Source organism: Stylophora pistillata, chromosome 1 (assembly GCF_964205215.1).
Source record: "Stylophora pistillata chromosome 1, jaStyPist1.2, whole genome shotgun sequence".
In the NCBI taxonomy this organism is placed as follows: Eukaryota; Metazoa; Cnidaria; class Anthozoa; order Scleractinia; family Pocilloporidae; genus Stylophora; species Stylophora pistillata.
In genome coordinates, this window is record NC_142519.1 from 50,677,154 (window position 1) to 50,702,487 (window position 25,334).

Here is a 25,334-nt window from a genome sequence, read left to right on the forward strand (position 1 = left end):
AAAAAAAAGAAGAAAACCTTATTTAACGTTCGTAAACACTGAGAGTGAGAGTATAAATCACAACTTGTCAGCGGTAGTAATGCATGTAAAATTAAGATCAACCACTCATGCAAAAACTATCACAAAGTGGAGATTTTGAAGTAAGTAAGTAGAACTTTATTTACACAGGGTAGCCCATTCAGCACAAGGCTGGTTTCCATAGGGGCCCTGTTACTTAAAAATAAATTACATCAAAATTTTCAATTATTTATATATATTACTAGGATTTTAAAACTACATTAACAGCCTAAGACCACAAAGCCAAAACTCAGTTAGGACCTAAAATAGTAGATAAAATATCAAGTTAAGATAAAAAGAAATGTCTTGCTCGGTGGCAGAATGTTTGAATGTTTTCACTCTTCACAATGTTTAAAGGAAGTTTATTAAAAATTTCTGTGCCAGTAAAAAGAAAGGTCCTTTTCCCAAAATTTTGTTTTACTTTTGGTAGGTATAGCCTCATACTTTGCCTTGTGGAATAGTTGTGAATATTCGAAAATCTGGTGAAATATGATGAAAAGTAACTAGGAACTAATGAGTGAAGACAGAGAAAAACGAGCTTAGCCTTGTGGTAATAGCGTCTACTGGAAAGACTCGGCCATTGCAGCTGCTCTATTGCTTAAGATGAGCGAGAGCAATGTGTAATAATCCATGCAGATCTATTTTGTAAGCGCTGTAGTCGATCTATATCTTGCTGTAGAAGGTTACTCCAGGCAATGTCACAGTAATCAAATAAGGGAAGAATTAAAGCATTATGAACAAGTGTTGCTGCCTCCTTTGTGACAAAACTTCTAATACGGCCCAGAATACTAACTCTTGATGCCACCTTTTTACACACATAGTCCACGTGAGCCTTGAACAACTCAGTATCGCCTTATTACAACAAATGGAACAGGGATTTTATCACAATAATTTTCTACAAATTTAGCTTTGCATGTGGATAGTGAGTAGTTTGAAAGGTGGAATTACAACATGATTTCATTGAATCTTTCATTTTGAACTTTGTTTTGCTTTTTTATTGATCAAGACATGGAAGGAAACATTGACTGACTCAATTGCACTGCGGCGGTGACAAGTCTCTCGTTATCATATCTTGTGCAAATTTTCTGACAGTTTTCTAACAGTTTTGAGATGATTCGAACTGTCTCAGATTCGAAACATCTCAGTTCCTGTCACCCGGAAATGACAACTGCTTGAACCTGCTCTTTGTAAAAAGAAGCAATATGTTGTACAAATTGATATTGTGGCAACTGGGTTTTATGTGTAGTACTACCACTGACAAGTTGCAATTTACATGTATACTCTCACTCTCAGTGTTTATGAAAGTTCAATCAAGGTTTTCCTCCCTTTTCTTTTTTTTGGTTTTACTTCAGAATGCATGGCAATCTGCTGAAATATTGAAAAATGTCAATTTTTCCTCTTCTTTGGAGCGACCTGATATAAACTTCATGGAGAAAGCCATTGTCACGCCATTGTGATAATGTATATGTTAATGACAAATGACAGGTGTTACGATAGTTTTGTGTAGATCAGCCAGCTTCAACATGACTTTGTTTCAAATGACAGAAAAGTATATTGGTGTATTGTCAAAGGATTTCGGATTGCTCAAATTCCCATGAAAGAAGGTACAGTACGCGGAATCTGGATGATATGTACACAATTTAAGTTACATGATTGTAGTTACGTTGGTTAGTCCTCCATGTAATATTTTTTTAAAAATATTACAGCTAGAGGTGATAACCAACTAAGTGCAAAGTTACGTATGACGCAGAGTGCTATTTATGCAATAGCGAAAATCAGACCTGAAAAAAATCAGGCCTGTACGGGATTCGAACCACTGACCTCTGCGATACTAGTGCAGCGTTCTACCAATTGAGCTAACAAGCCAACTGGGAGCAGGCCGTTAAGTTTATTCTTAATAAACCCGTGATGATAAATCAGATACAAATATGAACTTTCATATATTCAAATATGAACTTTCATATATTCAAAAATGAACTTTCATATATTCATTGTATCTAAGTGCATAGTTTCAGTTCCAGAATCAGTGTACTTTTGTTTAGCTTTAGTTATTAATTTTTTGGCAAATGTTTCAACCACTTTTAGTATCTAATAGCTGAATAATTTTGACTGGATAATGACGTTACTGCCATGTCCAAAATATCCCTGTCTAGCATGTCAAAGGTATTCTAATGTTTTAATAAAAAATGTTTTATTGCAATTTTCTATTAGCTTAAAAACGTTTTCCTGAAGGCAATTTGCTTTTTCATCATTGTTTTTTTTATCCATGAGCTGTGTACATAATACATAATACATAAGTATGGGGCTGTGCAGTGCGGAAATCCTACCCCCGTGTCATCTTTAGTTACAAATGGTCCCTACACAATTCCAATTTACACCTTTGGCTTAAGAAAATTTAATATGTCACCAAATTAAGATGTACGATTATGCTATAAGGAATCAGTGAACCAAACAATTTAGATAAAGATAAAGATAAAAATGATCATATAAATCAGGAGTTTAATAGGAAATTTTTTTTATTAATTAATTCATTAGGAAAGGGATAATAATGATTAGAAAACAACCTAGCTTGCTCCGAATCTCACTAAAATACCAGCATGGACTTCTATATTTTCCTTCCTATTTACTTCCTTCCCCTCAAAGTACATCACTCCAAGACCATTAGGTTGTGTGCAGGTAGAACCAATGTTGCATCAGGGTATTGGGGTCTATTAGAGACTGCAAAAAAAAAAAAGAAAGAAAAAAAAGCAATTCAAAGCTGAAAACCATGTGTAAAACCATCAAAATGATTTAAATTTCCACATCCCTGTTATCAAAACCCTAATGCAGTGAGACAAGAGAAATGGAAACCTACATGTAATAGGAAAAACCGAAAACCATATCTGATACCAAATGCGAAATCCATTGGAATTTTTTGATAAAAACCCAAAACCATGTTAAAAGAAATGGAAAATCTGCAAACTGGAATGAGCGCCAAAACCAAAAAGCAGATTTTTTTTCGGCTAAAAGCTGAAAACCAGTCTAAAAAATAGCCAAAACTGCAAGACCAGAAATCCCAATGCCCCTCCTCATTGTGATGTGAACTTTTTAAATCTCTTAGTTGCTGTTGAAGTTAGGCCTGTCCTCTGAGGTTTTATAGCTGCTGAATGTTTAATGTGTTTCTAGTGGGTGTAATGGGTGCTTTAGAAAAGACTGAATGTGTAATGTGTTTTTAGTGGGTGTAATGGGTGCTTTAGAAAAGACTTACTCTGTCACTTCCACTATGCTGCATGTTCAGCTTTACTCTTATCTTTGCTGGAATTAAAATTACAACTCAGTTGTGAAGTTACGTCCCTAACATTGATGATGTTTTTTGGGATAGAGGACCCTCCACCTATCTTTGAAACTTTCCCACGACAACAGATGGCCTTTGATTACCTCGAGACTTGTCAAGAGGTAGGTGAGCTAAAGGTTTAAAAGTTTCTTTGAATTTCTTCTCATTTCTAGGAGTTGAGACATACTTTTTAGCAAACGTAATATTATACATATATTTTTTTGTCACCTCAAAATTATCATTTTCTTAAAGCTTCCTTCAACTATTTAATTCACTGTGATTGGCAGGTCTAGGCCTAGTATCACTCAGAAAGGCAATTCTAATCCTCAAAGAATAACATACCTGCAGTTTATGGAATCTCAATGGTTAACAAAACATCAGCTTCTCAAGATTTTAGAATAAGAATTCTTCTTTGACAAAATTAATTTGACGTAGCTGTTCCTAACATACACCAAGGCAGACAATCATTAGTGAAGGTTTACAGTTTACCTCTCATCTTAGAACATTAATTTCTTTCTGTGCCTCAACCATTCCATAATTTATTCAGCAGAGTTACTTCACCTAAACTTTTATTTGTGTCTGGGAGAATGTCTTGCAATGCAAGTGAAGTAACTGGGTTTTACCTTTTAATTAGGAAAAGCAGTTTTTTGGATTTGTTTTTCTCTTTCTACAGTCACTATACTTTTGGGTTCATTCTCACCATAAAGCAAAAGTAGTTCAAGGATAGGAAGTAATGAAATACTGTAACTAATAGCACATTTTATAGTGAAATTTAATTTTTTTACTGGATAGGATGTTCATGTGTTTGCCAAAGAGAAAGACTTTGATGGAAAACGTGGCTATATTGTTGCAACTTTGCCATATTTTTGGCACAAATACACAAGGTCAGGTATCACATTTATTTTACTGCAGTTCTTAGCAATCTGCAAAAAATGCACAAATGGGTGGATCCAGGGTTTTTCTCAAGACACAGTGGGACCATTAACAAATGACCCAGCTGATGTCTGCACTGACAAAAAGAAGGGCTACTGCTTGAAACAGCCATTCCAAACTACCATTCTCAAGGCATCAGACAGACATTTTTCAATCCTGTCTCATGTTTTTCTCCAACACAAACAAACTGCTGAGTTTTCTTATACAGGTGTAAGAAAAGTGCAGGTCATCTCAGAGGGATGGGGTGCACATCTCCTGCATCCCTGCCCTGGATCTCTCCCCTACAAGGCATGGTATATTTAAAACTTCTGGCAGTGCAAAAGCTTGGTGGGAAGGGTAGGTGAAGCTGACCAAAGAAGAGTTCAACTGACCTTTACACAGATCCTAAATTCTAAGTTGATGCAAGTGCAAAAAAAAACAAACACACAAATGAACAGACAAGCAAAAACCTCATTCTTTCCTTGTCATTCCTGATATTTCTTTTTTGAACTTGGTAGGATATGTTCACCAGAGGACAGAAATTATTATGAAGTTATACCAGAAGGTACTCTTAAATCTGTGTATAATTAATTTTTTTAATACATATTTTTAAAATAGTCATTCATAGACTTTGTGCTTTCACTCCCAAGATCTTATTAGTAAGCCTCCTAACTATACTCTTTACAATTCTTGTGATGTTAGTTTGGAGAATTTGTTGTTGGATTGACTATTCTCATCAGTTGTCTGCTTGATATTGAATTGATCTTGTAGAGAGGTATTCTGTTATGGTCACTCAGTTGGAAGTTAAGGAGTTAATTGGGAGTGAAACTGTTGAAAACTGAGACGGCAAATTATTCTAGATTGGTAAAATAGTGTTGAGATGAAGGAGGTGGCCATTGTAGTTGTTGATAATAAAATAGAGGTCTGGGCCCAGTTGTTCAAAGGCTGATTAGTGCTAACCAGGGTTAAATTTTAATCAAGATTCTTTGTTCCTTTGTTCAAAAGCCTTACTCACCACAGATAATTTTCTCTATTCTTTGAAGGATGTTCAGTCATCAAATTGTAGGCAAAAAGAATTGTACTGAAGTTTTTTTTTAAAGCTTTCAGATCTTAAATCTGGTTTGATTCACACTAACCCTGGGTTATCTTAACCCAGTTTTGAACAACCTGTCCATGATGGAGTGAATGATTGTTGTCTTTAAAATGAGGAAGTCTGGTAGCAACTATATTGTGGAGCTGGTTTGATGTCTTACACTTAAGATTCTGTTGCAATATCATCGACCTTTGAATAATCATAGGGGCTGCTGGTCGACTGTATTTTGACCTGGAATTCAAAACCAAATTTAATCCACAAAAGGATGGAGCCAGTATGGTAGAAATTTTCATCAAGGTGAGTAAAAGACAGTTCATTAAAGACAAGAGAATAAGTGCAGACGAATGAGAGAATATTTTCCATTGCTGAGTAAATGTGTGTGGGAGGAGGTCTGCATAATAAAGGGAAAAACTGTGTTGGAGGTCTAGAGCACCACCCAAGGCTAAAGACCTCTGCTCATACTCAAGACTTATGGTACAGTTTTTCTCGTATGGACTGATCTATGCCAGTAAATAACTTGATATCTATTTTTTCTGCTGGCTTGCTTTTTTCTGCTATAGAGCAAATTAGATAACATAGAACAAATACTGGACTGTTGTCTGTATTGTAAAAAGCTGTACTGGAGAATTCTATGAGTTGTTTGCTCAGTGAAAATCGCCAAGCCTGATCTGTAATTCCTGGGGAGCATTAAACCATAGCTTGATCTGTCATTCCTGGGGAGCATTAAACCCTGGCCAGATCTGTCATTCCTGGGGAGCATTAAACCCTAGCCTGATCTGTCATTCCTGGGGAGCATTAAACCCTAGCCTGATCTGTCTGTCCTGGGGAGCATCAAACCCAAGCCTGATGTGTCATTCCTGGGGAGCATGAAACCCTAGCCTGATCTGTCATTCCTGGGGAGCATTAAACCCTAGCCTGATCTGTCATTCCTGGGGAGCATTAAACCCTAGCCTGATGTGTCCTTCCTGTGGAGTATTAAACCCTAGCCTGATCTGTCTGTCCTGGGGAGCATTAAACCCTAGCCTGATCTGTCATTCCTGAGGAGCATCAAACCCTAGCCTGATCTGTCATTCCTGAGGAGCATTAAACCCTAGCCTGATCTGTCATTCCTGGGGAGCATTAAACCCTAGCCTGATCTGTCATTCCTGGGGAGCATTAAACCCTAGCCTGATCTTTCATTCCTGGGGAGCATTAAAAGGAGGACATATTATGGAATCCATGAATATGAATATTTTTCTCTTCTTCAGTATGTTTGTCACCACCTGAAAAACATTTATGGTGTTGATTGTAACAGGAAATATATTATAGATTTGGATTCAAGGTTAGTGTGTAGTAATGAATGTTTTTTTCCATGCAAATGCATGATTCAGATAAGATTTCTTATTATCCTTGTGAAGTGCTATTACTTTTTTCTATGATATACTGGTGATTGAAAAATGGTAATTGATCAACTTAGTTGCTCTCTTTAGTGCAAGTGAAAGTATTCCTGAGGTCTAACATACTTGGGATTCCAAGAATTTTAATGATAATTATCACTTTAAAAATATAGAGATGTTTTATTCCAGAGCCTGGTTTGGTCTTTTCAGATGTTTCAAAGAGAAATGCTCCTCTCTCAATCAGTGCGTCATGCCGAAGTACAATCATGTTCTTCATGTATCAACAGTTTCTTCCTCTTTGTTTTAAGGTTTTGGCCTCCTTTTGTTTTTTCAATAGCTTCATTCATTTTCCTCTTTGACTTTGGCCACTGCTGTTGTTCAGCTAAGATGATAAAGTAACATTGTCAGAGGAAATTTAGGTCACAATGACCCAACCAAACCCTGACCTTAACATGGTATCTCCTTACCTATAATTTATTCACATTGCCAAAATCGCAAGAGAACTTCATTTTTAAATAATAATTTTGATCCGTTGACCTATATAATTGCTCTGTAATCCCCTGAGTTATTAATAAGTAAATTGTTGTTGATTTGTTTTCAGTACTTCCTCTAAGTTTTCAAGACATCTGATCTTCCACTTGCCTGGTGCTGCCCTTGCGAAATGGTTTCCTAGCTTTCTAGGATTCCTAGGAATTTCCTAGGAATTTCTTAGGAGTCAGTGGAATTTTCCTAAAAACATTTAAGCTCTCTAGAGGTGTGAACAAACATTACTAGGTTCCTAAGAATTTCCTAGGAAATTCCTAGGAATGATTACAGGTAGAATTTACATAAAAAAATAGATTCTTGATCCTTGGGAAATTCTTAGGAATTTACTGGGAAAAATTATTTTTTAAAATAAAACCTTAATTTTTAAGAATTATACTTGTGAGTTTAGCTTTTGAAAGAAAAGTGCCATTTTAGATGTTTCAAAAAGTCACTACTTGCAATATACCACAAATTTTTTTTATTTTGCATTATAATTTACAACTCATAATTTTAAAGCAGATATTCTTGAAGTTTATACAATTTCCAATAAAACATTAATTTTTTATCCTTCAATTGCATATCACAATACATTGAAATAAAAATTTACTGTAGTAAAGAATACAAGCAGAAAACTAAATCAAATGCAATTCAAGTGGGATTTCAATCCATGTGTTTGGTGCTCCAGTCAGATAATAAAAAATGCTATACTGCAAGGACAGCGACTTTGACCACACTGAAATACAAAGTTATATCAGCCTGAGGCATCCCTGAAAAATGGTTTATCACAATGTGTAAGATTCAGCCAACATAATTTTGCACTGTCTCCTGATTTATTCCAATTATATGGTGAATTCTACATACTTTCCATTTAAAGTAAACTTAAGTTCAATATAGATAGTATCAAGTATCAATTTATTTGCCAGATTAGAATATTTTATACAAAAAGCTTAAGAACATATCTTTACTTAAATATTATAACAAGGAAGTCTTATTTGAAGCGATGGGAAATTTCAAATCTGGCATATTGAGACTTAAAAAGTGATATTTTCTTATATCTAACCACAGACAGCATTAAAGTTTGGAAATCTTATTATAACATGGTTTCTGGAATTGCCATTTAGAAGCATAATCTTCTCCAAAATTTCAGTGACACTCTTTGCTTTCAGGTCAGACCTAAAACATTGAGAATAAGAAATATCAATGCGATGCTTCTTTTCAAAAAGTGCTAGAGGAATAAAAGAATAGTTGTAGGTTCAGAAGGAACAGTTGAGGAAGAGAGGATTTTGAAACTAATTTCTTGAGCTTAATTGCCATTTTTATAAAAGAATTGCTTAACAATTCTATAGTTTTTTTCGTACTGGTTTTGAAACTTACAAGCATCATTGAAGCTTGAAGTGCATTGAGACATTGTGAAAAGCGCTATATAAGCTTAAGCATTACATTACATTTTCTTACCCGGTCCAACGTAACGATGCACAGAGCGCATGTGATTTTCCATTGTCTGTTGTCGTGAGAGAACACGTTTACTAGCCGTACATTCATACTTCTCTTGGCCGTTAAGTTTGAATAATTTGTAAATTTGATGTTCATTCCCATCCATGGTTCATACTAGCAGGCGTTAACACTAACTTTAAAAGTCATTTATCGCTACTTCGATCACCGTTCATAAGATGGCGACCATGGCGCTGAATGGATCACACGATCACTAGTCCCAGTCTTTCATGAGCAAAATCTTCACATGACCGACACATGACCAAGTATAATCCAATAAGGTGAAGTTTCCAGGCTTGCCGCTCAATTCAACGTTCTATTCCGCTCTACAACGATCTTTACTCGAAAGTTTTGTGCGTTGCAGCTGAGTCTTGCTGTGTTCTTCTCTGATCTAAACGTTTTAAAGCGTTCGCAGCGTTATGTGGGTTCTGGTCGAATGGATCGAAGAAGGTCATAGCATAAGCGTCTTAAAAGACAAAGACATAATACTTTATGGAAAAGAAATCGCAACACGAATAGAATAATGTCGTGGAATTGTCGCCATACGAAGTAAAAGAGGGCACTCAGATTTTCAAGGCGAAAGTTATTTCTGTTCATAGTAAGTATTACACTTTTATTTGGTTAATCGTTGTCATATGTATCATTTCTACTTCTATCGATTGATTGCAGAACATATGAATAAATATGTAAGAATTTTAAGCTTAGCTTTAAAAGTAGCTTTTCTAAGTTTCATTAGTTTAAACTGAATATAATGGTAATAAATGCTTCTTATTTGTGTCATTTTAAAGGTACTAAAGGTGAAGCTACAAAGCAAGAACTTAGTTTGCTTGTTCCAGGTAATTTTGAGTTAAAGGCTTTTCATAACTTTTGCACGTGTGACGAGGCGAAGCGCCATTTTGCGGGGTGACGACGTTACAGCGGACCAATCCTTTTCCATCCCCCTAGAAAAAAGCATTTCTGCTTTAGAGTACACTTTAAAGCTTTTAATAGCCCATAGTCTTTTTGTATGCCTAGATCATTTGTGAAAATTCACATCACTTTTGGTTTATTTATACGACAAAGATCCAATATAAAACCTTCGCAAATTATATAGGAACTGTCTCAGAAGATATTGAAAGCATGAGAGACACCAGCGTTGCAACTTTATATCAGAAGTCACTGTTTATATGTAGCGATTATTCGCAGAGGGTGAGGTGAATATCGTTGAATAATCCCCGAGACGAAGTCGAGGGGATTATTCGACAATATTCACCGAGCCTGAGGTGAATAATTGTTTTAGTATAATTTCAGAGCTGAACAATAGAGAATTTTCAAAAGTCATAACATTTTAGTAACATTTATTAACATTTTATTTTAACATTTTATATAAACCGCACAGAGCGGTTTATATAGCGTCTTAGTATGATTTCTGAGCTGAGCAAAGAGTTCCAGCCATCTGATTTGTCGAGCAGTTCCTTATATGATGCTATATAAACCGCCCCACGCGGTTTATATAAAATGTTAAAATAAAATGTAAATGTTACTACAATGTTATGACTTTTGAAATTTCTCTGTTGTTCAGCTCTTAAATTATGCTAAAACAATTATTCGCCTCAAGTTCGGTGAATATTGTTGAATAATCCCCTCGACTTCGTCTCTGGGATTATTTGATGATATTCACCTCACCTTCGGCGAATAATTGTTAAATAAGGAACCGCTCAAGCAATCAGATTGCTGGAAACTCTTTGCTCAGCTCTGAAACTATACTAATTAACAATTAAAATGATATCACATAAGAATAACAATCTTAATTAGTTCAGATGCCAAAATAGCATTGACATGTTTGTTTTGTGCACGCATTTTATCAGCCGGAATGAAAACATGCTCCACTGGAAAATAATGATTTTGCCAAAAATGTATATTTTGATCCAAACTTTTCAAATTGCATCAGCCTTGCACGATTTCTGATAATTGATATATGTGAATCCTAAGTTGTCAATTTATTAATCCTTTGAATGATCTTTTACTGTTTGTTTTGCATTCCAAGTAATTTTGTATATACATGTACAATCTATAGTAACAACAAAAAGTATTGTTAATTATAATGTTTATTTGAGTTGTATATAATAAATTCAATTCAATTCCTATCATATGGTGTTGTATGTTTTATGCAGTTAAGTGCAATTTAATGGAGTTGACAATGTGGAGCACAAGTGCTACCCGGCGCAGTCAGCGGTCTGGCATGCACCTGTATTCCTTTTGTTCTTGGTCCACGGGGCGTTGTTCAGTTTTGTTAGTGTTTTAGTCAGTGTTTTTCTGAGCGTTAGCATTTTTCCCTGTTTTTCTCCTTCTGTGTGGGGGCTCATGGCTGGGTCGCCTGGATTTGCCATCCATGGGAGCAGTCTTCATCTAGGAGCTGGCTGCCAATAGTGGAAGCTCCTGGATGTCTCAGGCACCCTACCTCCACTTTGTGGGGCAGTTGTTAAAGTGTCTATATTCTATTTTTCCTATTTTCCTAGGAGTTTCCTAGGAATTTCTTTGGGGACCTAATCTTGGTCAGACAAAAGTGAAATGTGTATCCTAAGAAATTCCTAGGAATTTCCTAGGATTTTTTTCGAATTTTAATTTTTTCACTCCTAGGAATTTCCTAGGAAATTTCTAGGAATTCTTTGAATTCTTCGTCCCAATTTACTGTGAAATTTCACACCTTATTCCTAGGAATTTCCTAGGAATATTCTTAGGAAATTCCTAGGGAAATCTTAGGATTTCCTAGGAATTTCCTAGATCTTTTCGCAAGGGTGTATTTAAAGATAACATTCATGCTGGTAAAATGCTGTTGTTTGTGGCACAGAAAATATTTACTCTATTATGCTACTTTAAGTAACTCAGAGTCTGCAATTCTGCAGATAATTTGAAGGATTGAGGATTTCCTGCTGTTGTCTTGTTTTGTAGTGGAACAATTTTAAGGTCTTTATTAGCCTTCAGAAAATGGATTTGCTCTGACTGCCTAATTCTTCTGCTTAATTTTTGTGGCCTTAGCTATGTTTAATCCAGACATGAAGTTGTTGTGTATAATACTGTATTACTCAATTGAGACAATTTTTGATTTTGATCAAGAACTCTGATTTTCCGGAAACTTTGTCCGACACATTTGCACATTACTGGAAAGGAAGCTCAGAGTTGGTTCTGAGTCTTCTGCAAACAAAGATGTGGGTTCTGACTCTTATCAACCAACATGGCCAAAGAGTGAGGTCTTGGCTGGAAATGGCTCTGTCCACACATCTGAAATTAATGCAAAAATACAAGAAGAGACACAACATGAAAGCTTTACCTCAGGTGCAGTTTTGGACTGATTGTGTAGTGTTTGCAAAGTCAGTTTTATTATATTATTGATGTTCGGTATAAAGTATGGTTTAAATTCATCACACTGAAACAGAGAATTTGCATTGTGACCATTATGGCCCCTCATTACCAGAGCTTTTCCAGGTCTCTGTAGCTAGTCCTTGGAAGGTAAAGCACTGCTGTCAACTGGCAAGTGTGTGCATTGGGATTAATTTATGGCTGCTTGTTCACCAATTTTCTGCCCAAATTTCAACAGAAAATATAAGAAACAACCAGTGTCTCCCAAAATAAGCAAATGGAATTTGAAGCATTTTCAGAAATTTTTAAAAGGAAACAAAAGTAAGGAAAAGAAAACACTTTCAAGAGACTTTTTCAAACTCAAAGATTAGTTAGGTGAGGGTTTCCTTTACATTTACTATCCTATTTTGAGGTTTACCGAACAAAAAAATTATTCATTAAATTTTGTAAAATACAGTGACTTATTGGCTTGTGTGGTTTTTTGTAATTAGTGCCGTGAGATAACTTGGCTCTGAGAGCCTTAAAGTATGTAACCTGGTCATTACAATGTTGGCATAGATATTTGACTGATGTGTTGGCAGGTAACCTTCATCACTTGGCTGAGTTTCCTGATGACCTCTTCTACCCCAAAGTGGAGAGAGTCGCTGTTCTCATCTGGAGCAAATGCACACAAAAAATCAATTTTGTTGTGAAGCTAAATTCACAAAGTAATTGCAGCACTTTCATTTGCCGTTGTAGTTAACCTGCAGGAACTAAGAGAACTTATTGTGAAGGATGTAAAAGGTGAATTGGGGATTTTCTGTGACCAAGGTGTGTTTAATAATAAGAAAGTAAAAATCATACATGTAAATGTCGCATTGATCTCGTGCAGATGAGAAAATTGTCACTTGCTGACCTCGCTAGTTTTAACTTTCAGGGGTTTACACAAGAAATAGAAACTTTCGAGTTTTTAAGTCAACAAAGATAGGAAAAGATTCTCATCTGGTTCTCTCCAGACAGAACACCTCTAAGGTATGTAATGAAGGAATTTTCTGTAGTGCCTTTATTATTAACACATGTCAGATGGAGAGAGTTTGACCACATTTTTCGTGTCTTGTTTGTCACATAACAGCCTAGCTTCAAAAATGTGAAAGGAAGTTTCTCCAAAGATTCTGAGTACTTGCTATTTCTTGATTCACTAGCATCCAATGTCAGGTGAGCACACAACTTGTTTGACAAGTGTGATGACAAATTTGAGTCTTCACCCGGTGTAACTTTTTTCTAAAATTAATTCAATTTATAATTACTGTTTCTTTCTGTTTTGTAATCCTTTTCGTTATCACACAGTATGCAAGTGGGAGGAAAAGATGTCAAAGTATTAACATGTGGCAGCTGGGAGAAATCTTGCAAAAGATCTTCTCGAATGTATATGCACGCGATTCAAGTATGTCTTGTAGTTAATTGTCTATCAAGAGTATTTGTAAAGACGTAACGTTGAGTAAATACGGCCCTGTGGTAATTTTCTGCCGATGGGAAGATTTAAGACAAGTCAGGGAGAGGTTTGCCAGGGCTCTCAGTATTGGTGCTTAACCCCCTTGCAGACCGATCGCCATCTTGGGTTGCTCAAGTCTTTATTTTCCTGCAGGCAAAGAAACCCTTGCACTGAAGCATTTGACAAGGGCTTTCTTGCTGGTCATTTAGCCCATTTTAGACTGACATTTAGGTGACGATCAAAGGACATCTAGCCAAAAGTATTTAGGAAAATGTTGTTTTAAAATGTAAGAGAATTTCCACCAGATAAATTTTTTTAAAATTTTCTTCAGAAACGCGTAATGATAAAATTAATTTGTACACAAAAAATCAGGGTAGGTCACCAAACTAATTTACCAGATATTAGTTCATCAATTTAGCAAGCATTATTTCCGGTTTTTGCAATTTTAGCTCACACTTTTATATCTGGTCACGCGTTTTAAACGATATCGGTGACTCAAAGGCTCATTTTTGCGCGGATGAGTCCGTGTCCACGCGATTAACCGACGGATGGCCTCAGCGCGGAGAAAAATTGTTCATCCTTAAGATGGATACACATTGTTTTCTGATTTTACACATTCCTGAAAAGTGAGTCATCATTTGAGACTCAGACTACTTACCATTACGACAGTTGGAAATGAACGCGAGAGAGAAAATCCAGAGATAATCCCCTAGCGGAATTTGATATATGATGACAAGTTGATTTTGCAGATGGTGCCAATGCCAGTACTCCACTGAGGCCGTTTAACCCTTGCGAACTGAATTCCCATTTTCTGGGAATTCCTAGGAATTCTCAAAAATTCCCAACTATGCAAATAAGCTCTGATATGAAAAGCTTGGAATTACTGGGAATTTCTGGGAAAGGAAGGTTCCAGTTTTGTGAGGACTTGGAATTCCTAGGAATTCCTAGGAATTCTCAATCATTTTCAACTATGCAAACAAGCTCTGATTTGAAAAGCTTGGAATTACTGGGAATTTCTGGGAAAGGAAGGTTCCAGTTTTGTGAGGACTTGGAATTCTTAGAAATTCCTAGGAATTTTCAGCTATACAAACTTAGTAAGGGTGGAATTCTTGGAAATTTCTGGGAATTGAATTTGAAGCAAATTAAATAACCCTGAAATCCAAATAATTCCAAGAAATTCTCAATACCTTGAATGTGAAGGTTCTAAGACATGAAGTAATTTTAGAGGCTTAGAACTGGTTCAATAAAAGATATGCTAAACAAAATATACCAAGAGATGTATATACCTGTACATGTTTATCATGAAATTTATTATTTAAACTAAGCTTTAGTAAACCTTAACATTCATATGCATTTTTTCATAAAGCAGCAGTTACATTTATTGCAAATTGTCAATTTAAATCCAATGTTCTCATAACTCAGAGATTTGCTTTCTAACCTCAAAGGCCTCTTAGATTCCAATCATAAAAGTTTTTATCGTGATGCCAAATGTCTCATGTCCGGAGATGTGCCAAAATCATAATGCATATACACATAATCATAAGCATGGGTCAATACTGAATGCTTGTTACAGTCCAACTTTGTTGATTTGGGTACTGGTGCACTGTTATCATCTAGGTAGCTCTTATACTTCCTAAGGTGGTATCCATCTGTCATAATAATTAGGATAAAACATGTTTGTAATCACATTCAAAATTGTGATTGCCTTCTGTTGTTTCTCACCTTTGCTGTGAACACAACTCAAGTCAGGGTTTCGAGTCTTTGTTTCCTCGACAGCTTTCAGCCACATATCTTGCATTTGTAGTACGTTCGATTATTATTACAGTTACAACAAGAATTTAATTTTAAAAAATCAATTATGTAACTGTAATTAAGCCCTTCACTCCCAAGGGTATTCAGTCAAAATTGACAAGAAATCTCTCAATTTCAACTTGCAGAATCAACAAAAACAAACAACATAGCATGAAGATGCTGCTTGACAGCTTACATTTGAATACTAACACACAAGAGTTTTATCCAAAGAAGTTACAACCACATTAAATTAAGTCAAAGCCTGACTCAGGGAGGAAAGGATACAGGTAAAATCTTATTTGTATCATCATCTTAAATTAATTGACTCCTTTCAAGACTATTTTTTGACTGACAGTATTTATTGCAATAAGCATAACCCAAGTTATTGCATTTCATGAAAAAGAATCAACGGATTTTATTCACAATTTGTGTCAAACCAAATTTACTGAATCACTAGGACTATTTTAAATGAATCGTTGTAATTGAGGATAATTTTTACAAAGTTTTCAAGAAAAGAAAAAGAAATTTCGTCCTAATATTACTACATGTTGATGTTAATATACAAAAGCAAACAATTAACATTTAAACCCGAGTTAAGCATGTAAATAAATTTCATTCACTACTTGAGCTTATAGTTGTGAGTTAATGCATGTATTTATTTGATATTAGTTGCCTTGAGGTATTCTTAAAATTGCCAGTAATTCTTAAACATTCCTAGAAATTCCTAAAAAATTCCTTGGAATTTCCAGCAAGTTTTAAGATTCATAGTAATTTCAGGGAAGTCATTGGTGCTCTGAGTTGGAAATCCTAAGAATTCCCAGGAATTCCCAGAAATTCTTAGGAATTGAATTCCTAGGAATTCCAAGTCCTGTTGGCTTGTGAACGTGGAATTTTTGGGAATTTCTAGGTTTTTTCGGAAATTCCTAAGAATTCCCGGTCCGAATTACCGTGAAAATTCACACCTCTTATTCCCAGTAATTCCTAGGCTAATCCTGGGAATTCCAAGATCCATTTCGTAAGGGTAATGTTGACTTTCTCGTACAGAGATTGTAGTGTAACATGAGTCAAACCAGCATCTGCCAGCTTCTGGACCATGTTTGTCGAAAGATGAAGCTCTCTATCGAACGTCTGGATGGTATCTTGTCGCTATTCCGAGAAGATGGCTTGATCGAAGGCCTCATTCGGCGAGGTACATTTACCATGATTGACCGATATAATTTTTCATGTGCAGTTTGAAGTGGATGAGTAAAAAGAATTTGCTTTGACGTCCTCCAGATTTTCACGAGCGTCAAACTCAGCGGAAATTAGGGTTTCATAAAACATCAGCAATTTGTTGGTCGACACAGATTTCGCGAATTTCTCTAATTTTCGAGGTACTAGAGGTATGAACAAGCCTTGGCTTCATTTTCCTTTTCTTCTCTTTGCCACTGTCATAACCGTGAACTTTCATTATTCCGTTTTAAATGGAAAACAAAACAAATTTTGCAATCCTTTCTTAACAAATGCGAGTTTGCATTTTCGTAGTTGTAATTTACAGTTTATCAAGGGAAATATCAACAATCTTTCTGACAAGTTTAAGATGAATATTTTATTTTACAATCAAACTAAGTGAAGCGTACCCCTCAAGATTACATTAATGAGTTTATTATTTAGATATTGAACCTGCCAGTCGTTTCAAGAATGCAATAATGAGTTGATTATTTAATTATTGTACCCGCTAGCCGTTTCACGAATGCAATAATGGATTGGATTATTTGAATATTGAACCCGATAGCCGTATCCGTTTTGAAAAGGCGCGAATAGTTGTTCAAATCAGAAGTCCATTTCTGAAGTCCAATAAGATTGTTCTTTTTGACGAGGAATCCTGAAAATGAACAAACTGCACTGTAAAAACACTGCGGAAACAGTCGATCGCAAATATTTACGAGATAAAAAAAGTATTGCGATGGCTTTGCCCGTAAACTCTTTTTTTCGACCATGACCACACACAAGAATTTCTACAAGTTCGTCAAGATGTAAATAGGCGAAGAAAGCTCTCGATAACTTTTCATTTACAACATTTACAAGAAGTTCCACGCAACACTCGAACTCACCTTTCCCGCCATGTCTGACGCTATGTTGAAATGGTTCCGATCCATCATCACGTGTTCGCATAATCCAATCAGAAATGGACTTCTGATTTGAATAACGATCCGCGCCTTTTCAAAACGAATACGGCTATCGGTTTCAATATTCGAATAACCAATCCATTATTGCATTCTTGAAACGGTTAGTTGGTTCCATGTTCAAATATTCAATTCGTTATTGCGCTCCTGAAACGATTAGCGGGTTCAATATTCAAATAATCAAATCATTAATGTAATCCAGAGGGGTACGCTTCACTTAGTTTGACTGTAATTGTACCGTCTGTGGTTCAATTAGAACATAGTTAATAGTCCCCTCTATTAACTATGATTAGAATTAAAGTCTCATCTACATTTTTACGATCTCTTGTTTACGGAAAATTATGTTTCATTTTTTGGCAACATTTACACTTCTCCATTTCCGTTAGTAAAACTGTCAATGTGTACAATCCTGGATCCAACAACGATTTCATTTTCCTTTTCATCTTCCCTGGAGTTGTTTCGGAGAGATTTCGGTCATTTCATTTTATTAGGAATCAAATTCATTGCGAAACAAATCGTAGCACTCAGAGGTATCCACTTAAATTTTTCGCGGAACAAGGTAAGATCTACCAAATGCACTCGACGCGACTTTATTGATGGGGTGTCGACTTCACCATCCTCCTTTCGCTCGTTAAATAAAATTTTTTTTGACCACTTTTGGCAAGAAACCTACCATCCAAACATTTTCCTACCTGCTTTCAAGAAGTAAACTTTCCATTTTTGTTTCTCAAACAACCACTTCCGCTGGAAACAATAGAGGTGCCGGCAATTTTGAAACGTTCATGGCGGCCATGTTTCTTTACAACTCGCCCGCAGATCTGATCACGCGCGCCATCGCGTATTTCTCTCGAGAGTAATTAGCTTGCGTGTATCTTGGAATCCATTCTCCTCGCGGTCAAAAAAAAACCTTTCGAGCCTCCTTAAAGAAAGTTGATCACAAGAAGGAAGTTTGTCTTTACTTAAATTCTTCTCCTTGTTGCTAGGTTCGCTTTCTCAGCATGGATATGAACACTCCCCTTATCCTGAAATTGACAACTTTATCTTAAGTGTTCTCACCAAGGGTGGACTTCAGGGTCAAATCAGGAGATGGGTTTATTTTCCACAAGGTACCGTCCTAGACAGAAGCCTTTACATATAAAAAAATATCTATATATTAATGATTATACGTTTGTCAAAAAAGGGTCATCTTAAGGAATTGAAGTCGCAATCAGTTCCGCTTTTGCCATTGAATGCTCTTCCAAGTGAGTAACAGATCACTTGTTTGTGAGCCAAGCATTAAAGTAGGCTATTACAAAGAAGGTTAGAAGCAAGCATGCGTGATTGGTTGAACAACAATCTCGAAACTACATTTCGTCTAAACTGAACCTTCTGAAAAGCCTCCAAGTCTCCACGACAGTTCCTCTCTCATTTTTGTTTTCTTCAAGTATTGACTGGTACTATTTATTGTTAGTTTGATATGGGATGATGCTACTGGATCACTTATTTCTAAAGAATTAGAATATATAGGAAAATTATTTATGTTACGCATACATTCAATATTTACATATCAATGTAATACATGTCAATGTAATACATGTCAATATTTACATATCAATGTAATACATGTCAATATTTATGTTACGCATACATTCTGTTTAGTCTGAGGCGTGCTCCTGGAAAAAGAAATATAAGGAACATCAGATCAGCTGTTCCTTCAAATTGAGTGAATCAGGCTGTGATGAGTGCAGAGAATTTCTAGAGATAAGGTCTAAACAAACAAACTTCTTTTTATTCAACAGGAAAGTTAATCACTTATGATGTTGTTAATAACCGTTGGTGCGAAAACATTGGAAGAGCGCATAAGAGTAACAACGTGATGTAAGCCAAAAAGCCACTCTTTTAGTAATGATTAACGGGTAGATTCCATGTTTCCGTGCATCTGTTCTGTAGTAGATCACAGGTAACGTCAAAATGTGGTAAGAACAAAGTCTTTCCACATTTGAACGTCTTCCGTGATCCATAACTGCAACATGAAATCTGTTTATTCTAGATTGTTAAAGAGCAAATAATGTAAATGGTGACGTCATCTATGCGTCTGTCCTCTAATAGATCATAAGTAAGAACCAATCAGAATGCACCTGTTATTCAGCTTATATAAAGTGCATGTATTATCTTTGCCTTACAATTTGTTTACTTCCGGTTTGGATCACGACGATTCTACTGCATGAGGCTTATGTTGTTGACATGATTTACAGTAGTCAACTTATTACCATATTTCGTTACACATGTTCTTGACATGATTTACAGTAGTCAACTTATACCCACATTTCGTTGCAAGTGGTGAATGATGGAGGCTATCCAAACTTCCTTGAAAGAAAATTAGGTTAATAAACAAAATATCATCCATGAATTATTAGAAAGGTGAATCAATGATTACGGAAAATACACCGCCACGCAGTTAATTTTTTTTCTATTAGGATTGTGGCAGACTTGAGACTTGGTGGTTACTACCAGAAATGCCACGACCCCGACTGTAGAGGGATTGACTATCGTTCCCCTGGTATGTTCTGGCTGCCGAAAACACATCATTTTTTAGGATTTGTCGGGGAACAGACTTAAAATCGAGAGTGTGGAAGAACGATCCAGGGAGAGTTCTCGCACAGATTCCAATTGAAATGCAAAGTATGGCAGGGTTTTTTCCAGGAACTGGAGAACTAACCTTCATTATCTATATACCTACCTACCTAATCTCTATTTATCTAATTTATGTAATCTATCTAATCTATTTATCTTTCTTTATTCAGTTCTTTACCAGCATTATTCTAGCTTTTTACAATCCTTTATCACGATAGTCAAGATACGTTCACTCTTAAAATTATAGGAAAGGTGTGAATTTTTGCAAAAAATTTTCCAGACTTTGCATAAGTATGGGAATTAAGATGGAGCCGTAAAAATTAATCGGCGAGAAGTCTGGAGGGTATTCCTAACGGCGAGAAGTGCCGAACTAAATTTCACATTAATCCATTAATTACTCAAGTATTGGGAGAGCTTTATCTGTTGCGTTATTTGTGGAAGCATTGAGGGGGTAAAAGTCTTTTTGTCATATTATAAACTAGTCATAGTCTACTGTCGTATGTTCAAAAAAAGAAATTTGCAAACCCTGTATCGTTTGATTACTTTCAGAAAAGCCTGTACCAAAGAAAATCAATCCGTTGTCAAGTTGTGAGGTAATTGAATAATCACTCTCCTGTGTAAAAAATTTGAATACGATTCATGAAGTGTAGTCTACGCTAATTAATCTCATAGCTCTTTTGTCAATTCATTAAAAAATCTTTCAAAATTGTTTATTTTCATTTTTCAGTTTGACAAGGTTTCAACTAATGATTTTGATGATCAAGAGCTTTGTAAGTTGTTATCTGAATGCCAGCAGGGGCTAAATGATTCGAGGAGTGATGAAATGGAAGAGATGCTAAACACAAACGAAAACAACATGAACGAAGATTATGTCTCAAGAAATAAACAAGTCGTGATGCAATTTGACAGCAGTGGTTGTGTTACGCAACCTAAAGTTGGCGATTGTGACTTCGGTAATGATTTAGACGATGAATTGCTGCTTGAGCTTGAGATTCCACACCACAGTTGTTAGAACGAGGGTGCAGTTTCACATACAAGAAGCCTTAAGGATCGCAAAGAGCATACGTTACAATCTTGTCAGGATAATGAGAATTATACAAACGAAGTATGGAAGTTATCAGACGAGGGAAGCAACAAAACCAAATTAAATAAAACGGCTGGAATGAACCTCTCATCAAATTATGCGATTTGTCAGGATGAAACACAGGCTAGGATGAGTGAAAAATATATGAGTGGCGGGGTATTAACTGAGAATTATTGCATTTATGATGCAAGGGAAAAATGTTTATCGAATGAGGAAGTTTCTGAGTGGTGAGATGAAGAATCTCTTGGTGATTTGGAGTTGTCCATGGCTGCGGAGGAGGCCGAAAGTGCGGCTTATCTCAAATGTATCCTACTAGTTTAGTACACTTGTTTTTTTTTTCAGTGATAACTCTCTTTACCAGGAAAAACTTTAAAGATAGTGCAAGATATTTGTTAGGTCCAATTCGATGTTGTCCTATAGAGCCCTGATTTCAAAGTCAGTTCGGAGAAGTGTTTTCTAAATACATGAATGAGTGATAAACGATGTATAGCTGAGATGTCTCAGTTCTCAAATATGTGATGAGCTGGTGTTAACGGAAAAGAGAAGCTTTCAAAAGAAGCTGTAAGAACCTAAATAAAAAACTTTAAAAAAGAAGTTTCAAAGTCACTCCCCTTCGTCTCTTCTCAACATCCCCAGTTATTTTATTATGTTTTGGAGCCCGGAAAAAGGTTTTTTTATTGCTCTTATGACATAACTAGTTGTCAACGATCAAATGCGGGCCCTATAGTAAAGCATCCGCTTGGAAACTGAGTTGACCATCAGAGGATGTGTACTGTTATCATTTATGTTGGAAAACCTCAGAAAAAAAGACGGTCGGTTCAAGGTGTTCAGTTGGTAAAAGAAAACGTGATATTAAACTGTGCGACAGTAGCAGAGGAGTACACAAACGAGAGAGGATTGGGTTGCTGTCACTGATTTTGCCTTTTACCCCTCCCCCCCTCCCCCTACGTTTGAGTAGCACTTTAATGTTGATTCGCACTTTCGTTTTGAAGCGTTACTGTGGCTTTGAAGGTTTCTGATGTATGGTTGCCGTTTATTTTTGTACTGGTTGCCAGAGGAAGCAAGTCAAACTAAAAAACAAATACAGATTTTTTTAAATATCGAATAACATTTGAGAGTTCAACGAAATTTTAACTTACAATTCGTAGGGCATTCCATACTTCTTTTAGATCTTTTCGTGATCTCTGGCTGACCGTTATTTGAATATTAGATTCTTCGCGAGTTTAAAGAAAAAGAGGGGTTGGTCCCTAGACTCCCTGGGACAACGCTCTGGCGCCAGAACTATAAAACACTAAGTGCAAATCAACTGTATTGGCACCATTAATGTATGTTTTCTAAATTACTGGAAAAACCGTTAAGAAGCCTCCGTTGGATAAAATGTTGTTAAGTTTTTTTTGTCTTTGTCAAACTGAAATGAGTTGCCTGGTGACTCAGGCCACGTAAAACTGGCAAAACCTTTTATATTCAGAAAAATGCAAAACTACCTGAAGGCACAATTGCCGACGTTATAGCACAGATGTTTAAGGATGTCGTCCATGGTGAGTTGAAATGAATGGAAAACTCATTCATAGGGATATTCATTTAAAGATAATGATCTGGAAAAGCTGTATGCAGCTTGTTTTCCGTACCTGACTTCATTGCTGTTTTAAGGCACTCGATCTGAATCGAAGTGAGGGAGCGGCGAAAATATATTTCAGGTGTTTATTTATTTGATATTTAAAATGTCGTACAAAGAAAAATAACTGAAGATTATTACAAATGAAAATGAATTATGACACAAAATGAACCGAGTGAAGGATGCATATTTCAATTCCATGGGAGAAAAACTTATTTTTTGCGTTCATGGAATTCAAACATGGCAGTTATTTATTGCTACCTCTCCATTTTTTTTCATTTGAAGGGATGATAGAGAAATTTATGGTTGCTAAGGCCTGTCATCAAAATCTTCGCCTTATCCTCAAAAAAGGAAGACGAGAAATTTTAAAACTGATTAACGATGCTTTCCATAGTACTTTTTAATGTTTATTTGGACTTTCTTCGCAAGGATAATAACAATAACAATATGTTCACATTTTATATACAGTGAATAATTTACCGCGACACGTTCTTTCTGGCGTTCACGCAAAAGCAGAAATACGAGGAAGGAAAAAATCATCACTGGAGAAAATGTAATTGTAAGGTGGGGGAGAAATAACTGTTTACAAGAATTTCTTTATAATTACAACCCTTCTTTTCTGATTCAAGCACTATTTCACAATATTGTGATAATTTAAATTATTATTATTCATTTGTCATGTATATGTGCACGATCCTTCGCAGTAAAGCACTATTTGAGCAATAGTCAAAATCAGACCTGAAAAAAATTTCAGGCCTGTACGGGATTCGAACCACTGACCTCTGCGATACTAGTGCAGCGCTCTACCAATTGAGCTAACAAGCCAACTGGGAGCAGGCCATCAAATTAATTCGACATAAACCCGTAGATGATATATCAAACAACAACAAACATATGAAACATATGTATGAGCTGCGGTCATGAAACGTATATGTGCACGATCCTTCGCAGTAAAGCACTATTTGAGCAATAGTGAAAATCAGACCTGAAAAAAATTTTCAGGCCTGTACAATTAATTTGATGGCCTGCTCCCAGTTGGCTTGTTAGCTCAATTGGTAGAGCGCTGCACTAGTATCGCAGAGGTCAGTGGTTCGAATCCCGTACAGGCCTGAAATTTTTTTCAGGTCTGCTTTTCACTATTGCTCAAATAGTGCTTTACTGCGAAGGATCGTGCACATATACGTTTCATAACCGCAGTTCATACATATGTTTCATATGTTTGTTGTTGTTTGATTCATTTGTCATATGTGTCAAAATATGGTTCGGAGAAGTTCCTGTCAAAGCTTCAATAATGCACAGCAAAGTCTTAAAAAAATTGATAATATTCTAGATGATGATTATGTCACAGCGGCGTCATACGGTTTTTAACTTCTTTGTGAGGCAAACAGTCTCGGCATCTGAGATCTACAGTTCATAATGAGATTCCACAAACATACAGTGGGCTTACCTGGGGAATATGCTTTGTTCAATTCTTTTTTTACTTTACTTAAATATGTTCTTGAAATCCTAATTAATATTCAAACCTCCACTCAGCCCATCAGCTGAAAACAGGAGGATGGTGTCTAGCAGAACCTTGTGGGCTATCATTATTGTTTTCTGTAAGCACTGTTGTATTTATGTAAGAGAGTATCAAGATGAAATGCGATATTTAAACCTATTCCAAGATTTAAAAATAATTAATTTAGACTCAAGATATGTGTTCTCACGATAATACCCGTATGTGCCTTAAATATCCGGGCCTGGGGCAAAAACGAACTCGCGAGAAAGCAAGGGACACGCGCACGGGAGACACGCTGTGGAGGACCCGTGCTACAGGACATTATGAGAATAGAGTTACCGGTCCCTGGGAAATTACAAGGCAACACAGGACTGAAGCTGATTTGCGCCTCTCTTTCGAATCCGATTGGTTACGTTAGCTTCAGACCATGTTCGTGAGGTAATTTTTGCAACTCATGTGATCAAAAAGACAAAATACATTGCTGGTCCTGTTCGTTCCATTTTCAACTGCATTGTTCTCCCAAACAATCACCTCTAAAATTATCAAAAAAATAAAAAATAAATAAAATAAACAAAAGGAGCCTCATCCACTGCCTTAACTTTCCTTTCAGTTGTCATTTTTCATCATTTACGTTTCATATGAAAACAATCTGTCCAAAAAGGCGCTTAATTGAAAAATTTCATCCATCAAATTTATTTTGCGCGTAGCATGATGCTGAAATCGGCGACATATTTTGGGTACTTAAGATAAAAAAGCAACGATATTAATGACGTCTGGTTGGATATCTCCGAAAATTTATAGATCATGTAAGTTTCGGTCTGAGTTACGAACATTCTCTACCGTTGGTTAATTTTTCAATCGCTTCGAGAGGTAACCATCTCCATCTAAAATTATTTTTTAACCAAAAAGTCGGAAATCTCGAATCTTGCAATATGAGCGGGCAAAATCCTGATTGGTGGAGTAACAAGAAAAAGGCAATATTTACATGGTC

General features: G+C 36.1%; 1 long non-coding RNA gene and 2 pseudogenes across 3 annotated transcripts in view; 2 read left to right on the plus strand and 1 right to left on the minus strand.

The window, feature by feature from the left end:
* Window positions 1–25,334, minus strand: part of LOC148742938 (delta-1-pyrroline-5-carboxylate synthase-like) — a 595,352-nt pseudogene that overhangs the window by 433,073 nt on the left and 136,945 nt on the right. The gene's annotated exons all lie outside the window — the stretch shown is intronic.
* LOC111319299 (DNA-directed primase/polymerase protein-like) lies at window positions 3,398–21,831 on the plus strand (annotated as a pseudogene). The gene is made up of 18 exons (XR_015996772.1): window positions 3,398–3,492; window positions 4,163–4,254; window positions 4,801–4,847; window positions 5,581–5,672; window positions 6,623–6,696; window positions 7,353–7,398; window positions 11,544–11,571; window positions 11,864–12,082; window positions 12,845–12,916; window positions 13,023–13,117; window positions 13,218–13,300; window positions 13,433–13,529; window positions 15,151–15,169; window positions 18,517–18,639; window positions 19,312–19,390; window positions 19,990–20,072; window positions 20,696–20,739; window positions 20,874–21,831. The product of XR_015996772.1 is annotated as a DNA-directed primase/polymerase protein-like (transcript).
* LOC148742960 (uncharacterized) lies at window positions 7,788–10,896 on the plus strand. Its single transcript, XR_016001543.1, has 2 exons — window positions 7,788–9,365; window positions 9,556–10,896. It is a non-coding gene; the product is annotated as an uncharacterized LOC148742960 (long non-coding RNA).